At 35.1% G+C, this 11,675-nt stretch overlaps 1 protein-coding gene across 11 annotated transcripts in view; it reads right to left on the minus strand.

Annotated features, from left to right (window-relative positions):
- LOC106873997 (potassium voltage-gated channel protein Shaw) overlaps positions 1-11,675 on the minus strand; it is a 524,001-nt gene that overhangs the window by 167,775 nt on the left and 344,551 nt on the right. For all 11 annotated transcript variants that reach the window (XM_014921547.2, XM_014921546.2, XM_014921542.2 and 8 more), the window contains one exon: positions 6,457-6,586. The gene's annotated coding sequence lies outside the window, so the exon portion shown is untranslated. The remainder of the gene's footprint in view (positions 1-6,456; positions 6,587-11,675) is intronic.

The following is an 11,675-nucleotide window of genomic DNA, read 5'->3' on the forward strand; positions in this document are numbered from 1 at the left end:
TATATATATATATATATATATCACAGGGAAAGCAGAGAATACCTTGTCACAAATTTGGCATTTGGCATAAACATATGAACTGATTTAAACTGAGACCAAAAAAATGAGCATTCTCAGACAACTGTAAAATATGATAGTTGCTTTGTAGAGTTGAGAATCAAGCGAAGAGAAATAGCTGACCCTCATGTGATGGAGCAACCCCGCCAAAGGAAAACAGATAGATAGATGGTAGATGTAGGGAAAGAGTAACGTGTGTTTGTGCTGTTGTAGTTTTGAATAATGGGACATTATGATAGCGTTTGCAATGATTGGTTTTGATAGAGGCAATACTTTTTTAAGGAATCGAAATCGTTGGAACTTTGACGAATGAAATAAGATTTATGCATGCATTTGTATATGCAATTGTGTGTGTATATATGTGTGTGTGTGAGTATGTACACGCACACATAAGTAAACTTAAAACTTGCAGGATTCTGTTGTTCTAAGAAGAATGTATTTAAAACTGATTTTTCAACTTTGCACTAGAAACATGTTGCACGAAATCAATATCATAGGGGTTTCTTCGCAAAAGATCAAGATATATACCGATTGCAACGTCAATGAATATCGTTTAAGATATTCGTTATATTCTTATGTGATGGCTGCTTGTCCACGATTATTTTTAATCAGCAGCAACAGTGGGCATTCATGCTTCCACTAGAAAGATTTTTGTCTGGATAAAGGAGTCTTGTCTATGTATTTAGTGTGTATTTGTGTAAGTGTGGGAGAATATGTAAGGGAGAGAGAGAGAGAGAGAGAGAGAGAGAGAGAAGGAAAAGAGAAAGAATTTGTGTTCATAAGAGGAATGTTGCGAAAGGTAAAGGATGAGGCAAAAAAAAGCATATACGTACATCGTTATTAAAGTATCTTAAAGGCAAAAGGCAAACAGAAATACACATACAATCATTTATACCAACACACACAAAGAGAGAGAGGCAGACAGACTGAAAGAGAGAGAGATGAGCAGAGAGAGAGAGAGAGAAGGAGAGAGACAGGAAGACATATGAAGAGGGGAATAGATAGAGATAGGGTAAGAGCTTATTTTTATTAAAACTGAAAATTTCTTGATGTTCATCTTCATAAAATCAAACAGTTAAAACACAATCCTTTATTCTGACTCTTTCAGGAAGGGTTGAGATTCTTTTTGTTTTTATAAGAATATAACTATTTTTCTAATAATTCAACTCTAATATGTAGAAGACTTACACACTTTTAGTCTGAAAGATCGGTGGTGTTAAATTTTTTCGGCTTGAAAGTATATCACATTCTAATTGGTATCACTTCGATCTAATCCAGCGTAATTATTGTTTTGTTTTTTTCGTTTCTTTTAAGTTTAATAATCCAAGTATTGAAGAGTAAGGAGTAAAAGCATAGATTGTCTTGGGGCATTCGTTTCGGTCCTCTGCACTCTGAGATAAAATGCCATCGAAATCAACTTTGACTTAATACTTCTGAGATCGATAAGTAAAGTACCACTCACATACCGAGATCGATTATTCTGTTTATTTCTCGCTTTTTCTTTCTATCTGAATCTCTCTGTGGAAGAAATTGACTGTGGTCAAAACTAGAGAAGGATGGGCTCCCTCAAATTTGATAACGTCCAAGATGTCGCATGCCGTGACAGCGACCTACGACTCCATCAGGAGTTTACGGCCCTAGTCTAAACCGTTCGGAAATTCAAGTTCTGTTTCCCTTCCTTATGGACAATCATTCTTGCTCTCCTTCTCTTGAAGTCAACAAAGTTGATTTCCCGTTAATGGATACTTCTAGTATGTAGTAGTCGTGATGAATCTCCATCGTTTCACAGTGAGAGTTCAAGTGTTCAATTAGCTGAATTATCTGCGCTTGAATGGAAGCGTAAGTGGCGGAGCATTCTACAGACACGTATGCCTTTATAAAGTGATTCTCAGGCAAAATCAGTGTGACTCACTGTAGTACAAGGTTGTACTTTTTAAATTACTGGTAAAAATCCATCCGACAGACTTCTATACAGTTTCCGTCTATCCACTTTCACTCAAAAGTTATGAGTCAACCCGATGCCATAGAAAATTATGCACGATACCACACCATGGGAATGGAACCGTGACCTAATGTTTGCAAAACAAATTCTTAACCATTCTGCTATGCTATACGTACACACGCATTGCATCAGCGGTTTGTATAAATAGGGCTACATCTTCCTATGTAATATGTTCTAATTTGTGACATCAGGATGTGATTGAGGGAAATTTACTTACTATAACTAACTGGTTGGGTATCCACGCAGAAGTCTTCACTGATTAACTCCAGGTAAACTTTGTTATTTTTCAGTCGTTGTCGAACGAAACTACAATATAAAATCCTGTCGTTTCTAATACTGATAGAATAATTTATCAGAATGTTAAACTTCGTTTTTGACTTCATGAGCTCACACAGATAGTAAAATATACATTCCACATATTTGTGGCATCGTAGATGATAATAGTGTTCAACTGGTGCTAACTTAATCGACCCCGAAGGGATAAAAGACACAGTCGACCCTTTAATTATTAAGTTCATAAATGCTTAGACTAAAGGCCTTATCATAGCAAATTTCGTGCTTCTACGCACTGAGTTCGTAGTCTTGGGTTTTCATCTTTTGCAGGGTCGAAGCGATATTCCGAATACCAGAATATGCCAGGATAGATTTTATCGACTATGTGCTCCTGAGATATTTGCAGCCTTATTAAAACATGAAGAATCAGCAATATATATTATTCTCTAATTCTCTAAATGTTCTCAGATTTTAAAATGCCACTGTTTACCAAAACATCGTTTGTCTTTAACTAATTGACCGTTCTCATAAACTGTGCAGTGTTGTCGATATGCTCCAGAGGTGTATAGAAATATTTGAAAGAATTACTGCAAACGAAAGTTAATTGAGCTGATGGCGTTCAGCAAAGGAAGGGTACAAGCAATCATTTAGATGGCTGGCACTCAGAAATAAGTCAGATGTCAATTAGCATTTATATATAAAAAATAACAGCTGTTAAGCTCTAAAAAATCCACGATAACACACAAAGGAAATAAATGACTGTTGAAAAGCAAAAAATTTCTTTCTTGAAACAAGTTTATCATATTTACGCCATTAATGACTTTGGAAATGACACGAATATCACAATTTCCTATTTTCTTCCTTTCAAAACTGCAGGGCGTTTATGACTGATGAACAACATGCTATGTTAAATAAGGGCTTAAAACTGAAAAAAAAAATATACAATGTTCACTTTTCTACTTGGTAACTTGTAAATAAAATGTTAGCGTTAAAGTGAATTTTCTCACGTCGACAGTAACTATTTTTAGGTAATTTCACAGAGAAAACCATATATATATAGGGTATTCCTTCTTAGTCAGAGGTGACTCAATGACGTCAAGAGAGGTCATAGGTCTTATTACATAAGTTCGTCTAGCGTTAACTGCACATTGAATTCTTTGTTCTAGTGAGCTTCAGAAAATTTTAGGTTATCCGACTTTTAGGGTAATGTTAAATAAATAAGTAGTTTTTGAGGGAAGTGGTATTAGTAGCGTTGGTGGCGATTAGAAATCATAGAAGTAGCAGTTTGAATAAATATATTGAGCTGTGCCTGTAGAAAACCATTGACAATTCTATCTATTTCTTTTTATAACTTTTAAATTGATTTCCTATTAATACATCGCTTAAAAGTTTCTTTTAACTCAATCTGTTATATCAATAATAAAAAGGAAAATATAAAATACTATAAAACTTCAAATGCAAAAGTAAATATACAAATTTGGAAGGCTGATGATAAATCTGTGACAGAGCTTTTGGTATTCATTCCAAAACTTATCACTTCAGATTTTGATATCAGTTCTCTGAGGAAAAGCCAGTAACCCACTCATAAGAATCAGGTTTATACAAAAACATCCACAAAACCACATAAAAACAGAATGTTTCCTACTACAAACACACGCCTTCTTTACTACGAAATCACTCCTCCCTTTCTGTTCTGCAAGATAACCAAAACGACTGCGACTATTATAAATATTGGCTACCAATATTTATCGATAGAAGGGCGGATAATGGAGCAGCAGAAATACAAGCGAGCTGGGTTAAATGCCTTACAATATTTAGTTACGTCTCTTTAGAATCCTGAGTTTAAATGTCGCAGTGGCTGCCGTTGCTTTGTTGCCTTTCGAGGATCAATTAAATAAATATTAATTATTTGTGATGCACTAGTTACAAACACACCCTTGTAACTCTTTCAGTATATCAGCAATACAGTGAATCAGAAACTGGTCCACTAAATCAGAAAATTGAATAATTAGTTTTGTTATAAAATAAGTAACGAAGTCGATTAGCTACTCTTCTCTCTAGAATTTGTAGCCCTGTGACAATGTAATAATTCGATATTTATCCATCAAAGTAACTCCAGATAAACCGAAACTACAATGCGGTTCCAATCCCTGCTTGAATCAGTTTCACTTTAATTCCGCTAATAATGCTCTTGGTAAAGGCAAAAACATCATGATCTTTATTTCCTTATCCCAAGAATATGGGTGAAAAGAAACTAATATTTAATCACCGGTGAAGTATTATGTACCATAAAGTAAGGGATATGTAGTTTCCCGTTAAGTAAAGATTGCGACACAGTTTCATTTCTTGATTGAAGCCATATCTTTTCAATACTGATGTAAACATAGCTGCAAGTTTAAGAAAGTCCCTTGACCGCTGCGTAGTTTTGGATTCAATCTCACTGAACAGCACATTTGACAAATGTTGTTTTTCATAGCATCGGGTCAACCAAATCTTTGTGAGAGAAAGTGAGTTGAAATTTTATGGAATCTCATCAGAGTTAATGTTCCTTTTCTTGTAACGTTGACTTAATTCATCGCTCGGTTTAACTCTCCCATCTGCTACTTGTGTGACTTTAATATAGCTGTCTCTGCAAGCATTCTGGCAAGGTTTATGTCTGAAAATTATTTCCTTTTCTTCTCCCACTCATTGAGGACCCGAAAAGTGTAACAGGGCCATGTCCTTTCTCCGACTAAGCCATATAAAAGCAGCCAATGATTCCCAAAATTTGTTTCAGAGTACTATTCTGTAACATGAGTTTTTATATTTAAAACTGATATATATATATATATATATAATTAAATTTAACTACTGCCAGTGAGCGACAACAAGAGGTAGATTTTTATGTTACAATCCTATTTCTTTGAATGCATACTTGTGTCTAAGAACCTTTGAATTGAACATACAATTAACGTTTCTTTAGCAAAAATGAGTCGTACATAAAAACATTGATAGTGAACAAGCGATCTATAAGATCACTTTGAGAGCGTTGAATCCTCAATTCTTGTAACAATATTAGACTGGGAAAAAACCCTCACTCATGTAAAACCTGAGGCTCGATCAGATTTTGATTGTCTCAACCTATATTGGGTCACTGGGAGGTTAAGTTTTTCTCTTTGATCAGTAGATGCAGTTCAATGCATATCTCATTCACAGTAACCAATTTCACGCATATAAAGTATTTTGAACCACAAATGGGCCGTTCAAAAGTGCTCGTGGTCGCAGTGGCAGTCGGGGGTAACCCACATCTCTGCGATGAGGAAATATCGGCACGTCGGCAGCTTTCTGATTCGATGAAGGCACGTGTTTATCATAGACTGTATTAGTTACAACTCAATTCGTCCGCACGACAACTTCCCACGTTGCTGCTTTTTAAGAAATGCTACCGGTGTTTAAAATGGTCATAATCAGACAAGAGGCAACTTCCACTAGATGCCTAAGAAGCCCATTGAAAAAGCTACTGGTTATGGTGATAATCGTTTTCAAATATAAGTCACGTGTTAGTTTCCTTAACGTTTATATTATTTATAAATGAAAAGAAAGTATCTAACCTACTATGATTAAATTCGTCGTTGAACTTATCAATGAAAGATTACTGGCGACGGCTTTTAAACTAAGTTTATTTGAGAGACAATGACTCAAGCAACTTATCCGGTAAATTGTCAAACATTGAAGAATGTAGATTAACCCCAACCAGTCGAGCTCATTATCCAGTTGATTAAATAGATTTATTTCTAACGTTTGTTTGTTAAGTTTGGTAAAGTTAACATGTTCACAATATAAATTATACCTTTTTCTAAATTTTAATGTTTCTTGCCTATTCAATAACAGCACACATACATTATTGGCAAACGCCATGAGCACATACTGTTAAGAATACTAGTCAAGAGCGCAATTAGTAATATATAGTGAATCTATGAATCAAGTTTTATGATTTAGGCTAATTAGTTTAAGACACTAACAATATAGTGTTATATTACAATAGAATCCAGGTTGATTTCTAATGTGATTTCTGTAATAATAATAAAAAAAAATGTCTCCATAAAGAAATATAGAAGCAATAAACTGTTTAAAATGTTACTTACATTACTAAAGTCGAAACCATGAAGGTAGACCTTAAAAAAATGAACCGGTTTTTCCTATAAGAAGTAGACAGCATCATTTTAAAATCGAATTTTCTTCGTTAATTCTCGTTTTTGTTATCGAAGTTATATCCTGAAAAAAAAAAAAAAAAAAAGATGAAGATATGAAGACATTAGCGGTCAAATAGAAAGTGCTTTATAACTTTATTTATTTTGGAGCGGAAATGGAACAATGGAACTTTTTCTTGGGGCATTAATGATGAAAATAATAAAATTATTTCAACTGAAAATCGAAACCGAATAGTGATCTTTGCCAGAAATTACCAGTTGTTTTGGCTGCTTACTGCATGTAAAGTTTCATCAGGTAAAATATAAAAACAAAACGTTCCACTGAATTCACATTCTCTGGGGTTAAGCAGAATAAAATATATCCATCTGGTGGTAAACAAAACTGTTTGAATAACAGGGAAATGAATTTGCTACATTTTTTTTTACTTTATCATATGCTAACGCTAGGGCTGTCAATCTCACAGTTTAGCAAAACATATATGTGAGCTTTTCTTTAAATATTCAATATAGAAAAACTAAAAGAAAGAAATAGCATTTAATATGTTTATATAGTTAAATACAATAGGTTCCATTTAAAATTATAAAGGATTATTATTAAGGTTTCGAGCTGGTGGAATCGTTAGCTCACCAGCCAAAAGGCTTAGCGGTGTTTTGTCTCTCTTTACGTTCTGACTTCTACCAAAGTCAACTTTGTTTTTCATCTTTTTTTTGTGATGAAATAAAGTATCAGCTAAGCGCAGGGGTCGATGTAATCGACCAGCCACCTCCTCCAAAATTTCTAGCCCTGTGTCTATAGCAGAAAGAATTGTTATTAGCTAAGACAGAAACGTTTGCATACCAGGCAAAATGACTGACGATTGTGACGGTATTGATAGTAATAACGACGGTGACGATGATAATAATAATTGTTTCTACTATAGGTACAATTCCAGCAGTTGTAGGAGAAGGGTGGCAATCGATTACATCGACCTCAGTACTAGACTGGTACTTTATCTTATCGACCCTGAAAGGATGGAAGGTGAAGTTGACTTCGACAGGATTTGAAATTAGAACGTAAAGACCCAGAATATATGCCGTTAAGCATTTTGTCCATGCTAGCAATTCTACCAGTTCACCGCCTTATGAATAATAGTTTCAAATTTTAGCACAAGGCCAGCAATTTCGGAAGAGGTGAGTCAATGACATCGACCCCCAGTGTTCTTATTTTATCGACTCCGAAAGGATGAAAGGTAAATTCAACATCGGCGGAATTTGAACACAGAACGGAAAGACGGACGAAATACTGCTAAGCATTTTTTCCGGCGGGCTAACGAATCTACCAGCTCAACACCTTCACCTTTATGAATAATATTTCCTGCTATTAATACAAGGCCTGGGCCTTTATGAATAATGAAAATTGATTAAACTAAGCTATGGTATGAAATGTACTGAAAAAAACCCCCAAAAAGAAACAAACAGGCGGAATCGTAGCAGTGGTGACATTCCCGCCTTTACTTTTGATTTTCTTAAAAGACAAAGGGAATAATATGAAAAAGAATTAGTCGCTGAACTTGCTAGACATAACAGCTATGTAGAGGCCTCTTTGTTGTATCGGAAACAATATTGTTCGTGCTGCTCAACTCCAGGCAATCCTGATCGAGCAGATCTTTACTTAAAGGCATTCCAGATGTGATAATACCGTCATTTTAAGGTTATCTTCGGATTGCATTATCTAACATGATTTTCACTTTTCTAAGATTGTAGGGCGTAATTTAACCCTCTTGATCGGCCCAAGTGATACAAGCTGAAAAGGACTTTGAGGCCGATCCATCAGCCCGATGGAACAAGTGTTGTGAATGGTTGATCTTGAAGTGTAATAGCTAAGTAGAGATCGCCTTTCGTTAGATGAATCTCAATAGAAAAAAAAAAAAAAAGAAAATGATCTTTTTGGCTACACATACCGAAACACCTTGTGTCTCAAAAGGTTTAAGGGAGATTTATTTGTTATTTCTTGCAGGTTGAGTGGTTACTTAAACGGTCTCTGGTTATTGTTCTTGTCAGTGGCGAACATTTGAGACAAAGTCGAGATATTGACACAGTTTCGATTTTATTAGTGATCTTGAGAAAGAGGTGAACACCTTACCTCTATTTTTTCCTAAAATAGGGAAAAGAGAGTAATATTCTCCCTTCATTATTTGTGGCTCTGAGAAAGGCATGTGGACACCCTCAGCTCATTCCTTTAAAGTACTACTAGAACAACGAACCTAATCAAAAGAACTGCGGGATTCTCCCTGAATAAGTGCCTTCTACTGCAACTGCAGGTTGATCACTGTTTTGTTAGTGAAGGACACACACATACACACACACACACACACACACACACAAAACGATGAATCGAGATGCGTCTCCTCCCGTCAAAAGTTAAGGTTAGCCGTTTGATCGAAATAATGAATTCTAATTGGGGCAGCAGTTTTAGGGGATAGGGTGAGTCGATACCATTGACTCTAGCTCTTGACCGGCACTGAATTTCATCGCCCCCGAAAGCATCGATTTCAGCAGCATTTGAACCTGGGACGTAAAACCTGGAAAAATACCGATAAGCATTTTGTCTGATGAGCTAGCAATTCTGTCGGTTCACCACCATTATCGGAAGGCGGCGAGCTGGCGGAAACGTTAGCACGCCGGATGAAATGCTTAGCGGTATTTCGTCTGTCTTTATGCTCTGAGTTCAAATTCCGCCGAGGTCGACTTTGCCTTTCATCCTTTCCGGGTGCCTAGATTAGAAAAGGAATGATAAAACGAGTACCAAGCTGAAATATATAGTGAGGTCGACATGATCAACGAAAACCCTTGAAGGCCATTCCCCAACACAGCCTTTGTCTATCGATATAGTACGGCTTCAGATCAACGATACTGTACGACTGTAGTACGGCCTCAGATCAACGATACTGTACGACTGTAGTACGGCCTCAGATCAACGATACTGTACGGCTGGAGTCCAACCAGTAATAGTATAGATACTTCTTGTTTGTCAAATACTATAGAGTAAGAAGAAAGGTTCTAAGAAGAGGAAACTGATTTGATTTTTGATACACAGTTGTAGCAGTTCCCCTTCAGTGGAAACATCTAAAAAATGCATAAATGCTCTGATATGCTATTTCGTCTTCTGTATGAATATTAGCACTGGTTTCTACTATAGAAAAGAAAAATCGATTTTATTAATTAACGCGGTTAAAATATATTGGTTTCTTTTATTTAAAGGAAGTAGAAAGGTTCATGGAATTTAAATTAACTTCATTACTAATCCCTTAATGAATATGTTAATAAAATCTGCCTCATTTCATCCAGTGTCTGTTTCAAGTTTATTATTTCAAATAAACATAAAAGATGAACGAAAGGAAAAGAATTTCGATTGCTGTTGTTGCTGTTTAATTCTAGGCCATGACCGTGGAATCCTATGATTAAAGATATGTAGTCATGACAACTCATTATTCTTTTTATTCAGAGAAAGAATATGCAACACTGCATTATCTAATATGTCCGTCTTGTTTTAACACAGTGGGTCGAGATTTGAGTTAGATTAGCAGCGATTTCTATCAAGTCGATTGAGCACATACAATCTCTTTATTGACTCGTTCGTATTCTGTTGGTAGCAAAACTTTAAAAAAAGTTAATTCTTATAGTTAAATATATTAAAGTGCAGAAATTGGTAAACCCTATTCATCAGACCCAAATTTAAATGCATTGACGCTGGACGTTAAGTGATGGTGATGATGATGATCATCATCATCACGAGGAGCAGGAGGAGACAATAACAGAAGTAAATTCTAAACCTAAGAATGTTTATAATCTACAGTACCAAAAAGTGCATCAAGCACCCGGCACATAACTTGTTCAGGTTATGTAGTTTTAATCAGTCTCTGAATTTATTATATTCTTATCCATTGGATCTTCACTATCATAATATTATCATCATTACCATTACTAACGATGTTACCAAACTGGACAAAATGGAATATTTTCAGCATTCAACAACGAAATGATTGATTCGATGTTTGTGCTGATTAGTTGAACTGATAAACACTGTTTTAAAATTTCAGTGTAGTTAGATTAAACCTTATGGTAAGCTTTCACAATCTGGAAGAGAAGGATATCATGCAACTGTTAGCTACGGGTGTCAGCTACCTACTGAACATTTCGTATGCTCAGTCAGATGCTTTCCGGCAAGTTCATGTCCAAATAATTAGGTTTGGGGCAGGTTTTGAGTTGCGAAAACGCAACCAGGGATACATATGGGTTCTGAGTTCAAATTCTACTTCACCTTTCATTTCAAGGAGATAAATTTAACTCGTTATATCAGCAATATTCAGGAGTGGAATTAGTTAAATAAATATGGATTTCTAACACTTGTATAAGACTACAAATCTTAAGGGCATAGCAGATTAAATCAATACGTGTAGACGACTTGTATCTATTTTATCAAGACTGGACTGGAAGGATCGGCGGAAAGTTAATCCTGTTAGAATTTGATCTTAAAGGAGGCAACTAAATTCCAAATGCTAATTTTTGTTCGAAGCTCCACCGATTCTGTCATCTCTGCGCATCTCTGTTACAAATATAGATTTAGCAAGACGATCAATTTTGAGAGAGAGAGAGAGAGAGAGAGAGAGAGAGAGAGAGAGAGAGAGAAAGAAATATAGTCACATGTGTATGTGAGAGAAGTAAGGCAACAAATGTCAAGTGCTTTTCTCCTGTTTCATGATGTATAGCGTAAAAACTATGCAGAATAAAGTAATCAGCACAACGAAATACCAGTAGGAGGTTTGAAATCACGACTTATAAGCAAATAGTCATATGCTTTATCTATAGATCTTTCTCTCTTTCTTTCTTTTTTTCTTTCTTTCTTTCTCTCTCTCTCTCTCTCACACACACACATACACACATATGTATATATATATATATATATATATATACATATATGTGTATATATGTGTATATATATATGTATATATATGTATATATATATATGTATATATGTGTATATATATATATATGTACATATGTGTATATATGTGTATGTGCATATATGTATATGTATATATGTGTATATATATATATATGTATGTACATATGTGTATATATATATATATATATATAATATGTGTATATATATA

Source organism: Octopus bimaculoides, chromosome 4 (assembly GCF_001194135.2).
Source record: "Octopus bimaculoides isolate UCB-OBI-ISO-001 chromosome 4, ASM119413v2, whole genome shotgun sequence".
Classification (NCBI taxonomy): domain Eukaryota; kingdom Metazoa; phylum Mollusca; class Cephalopoda; order Octopoda; family Octopodidae; genus Octopus; species Octopus bimaculoides.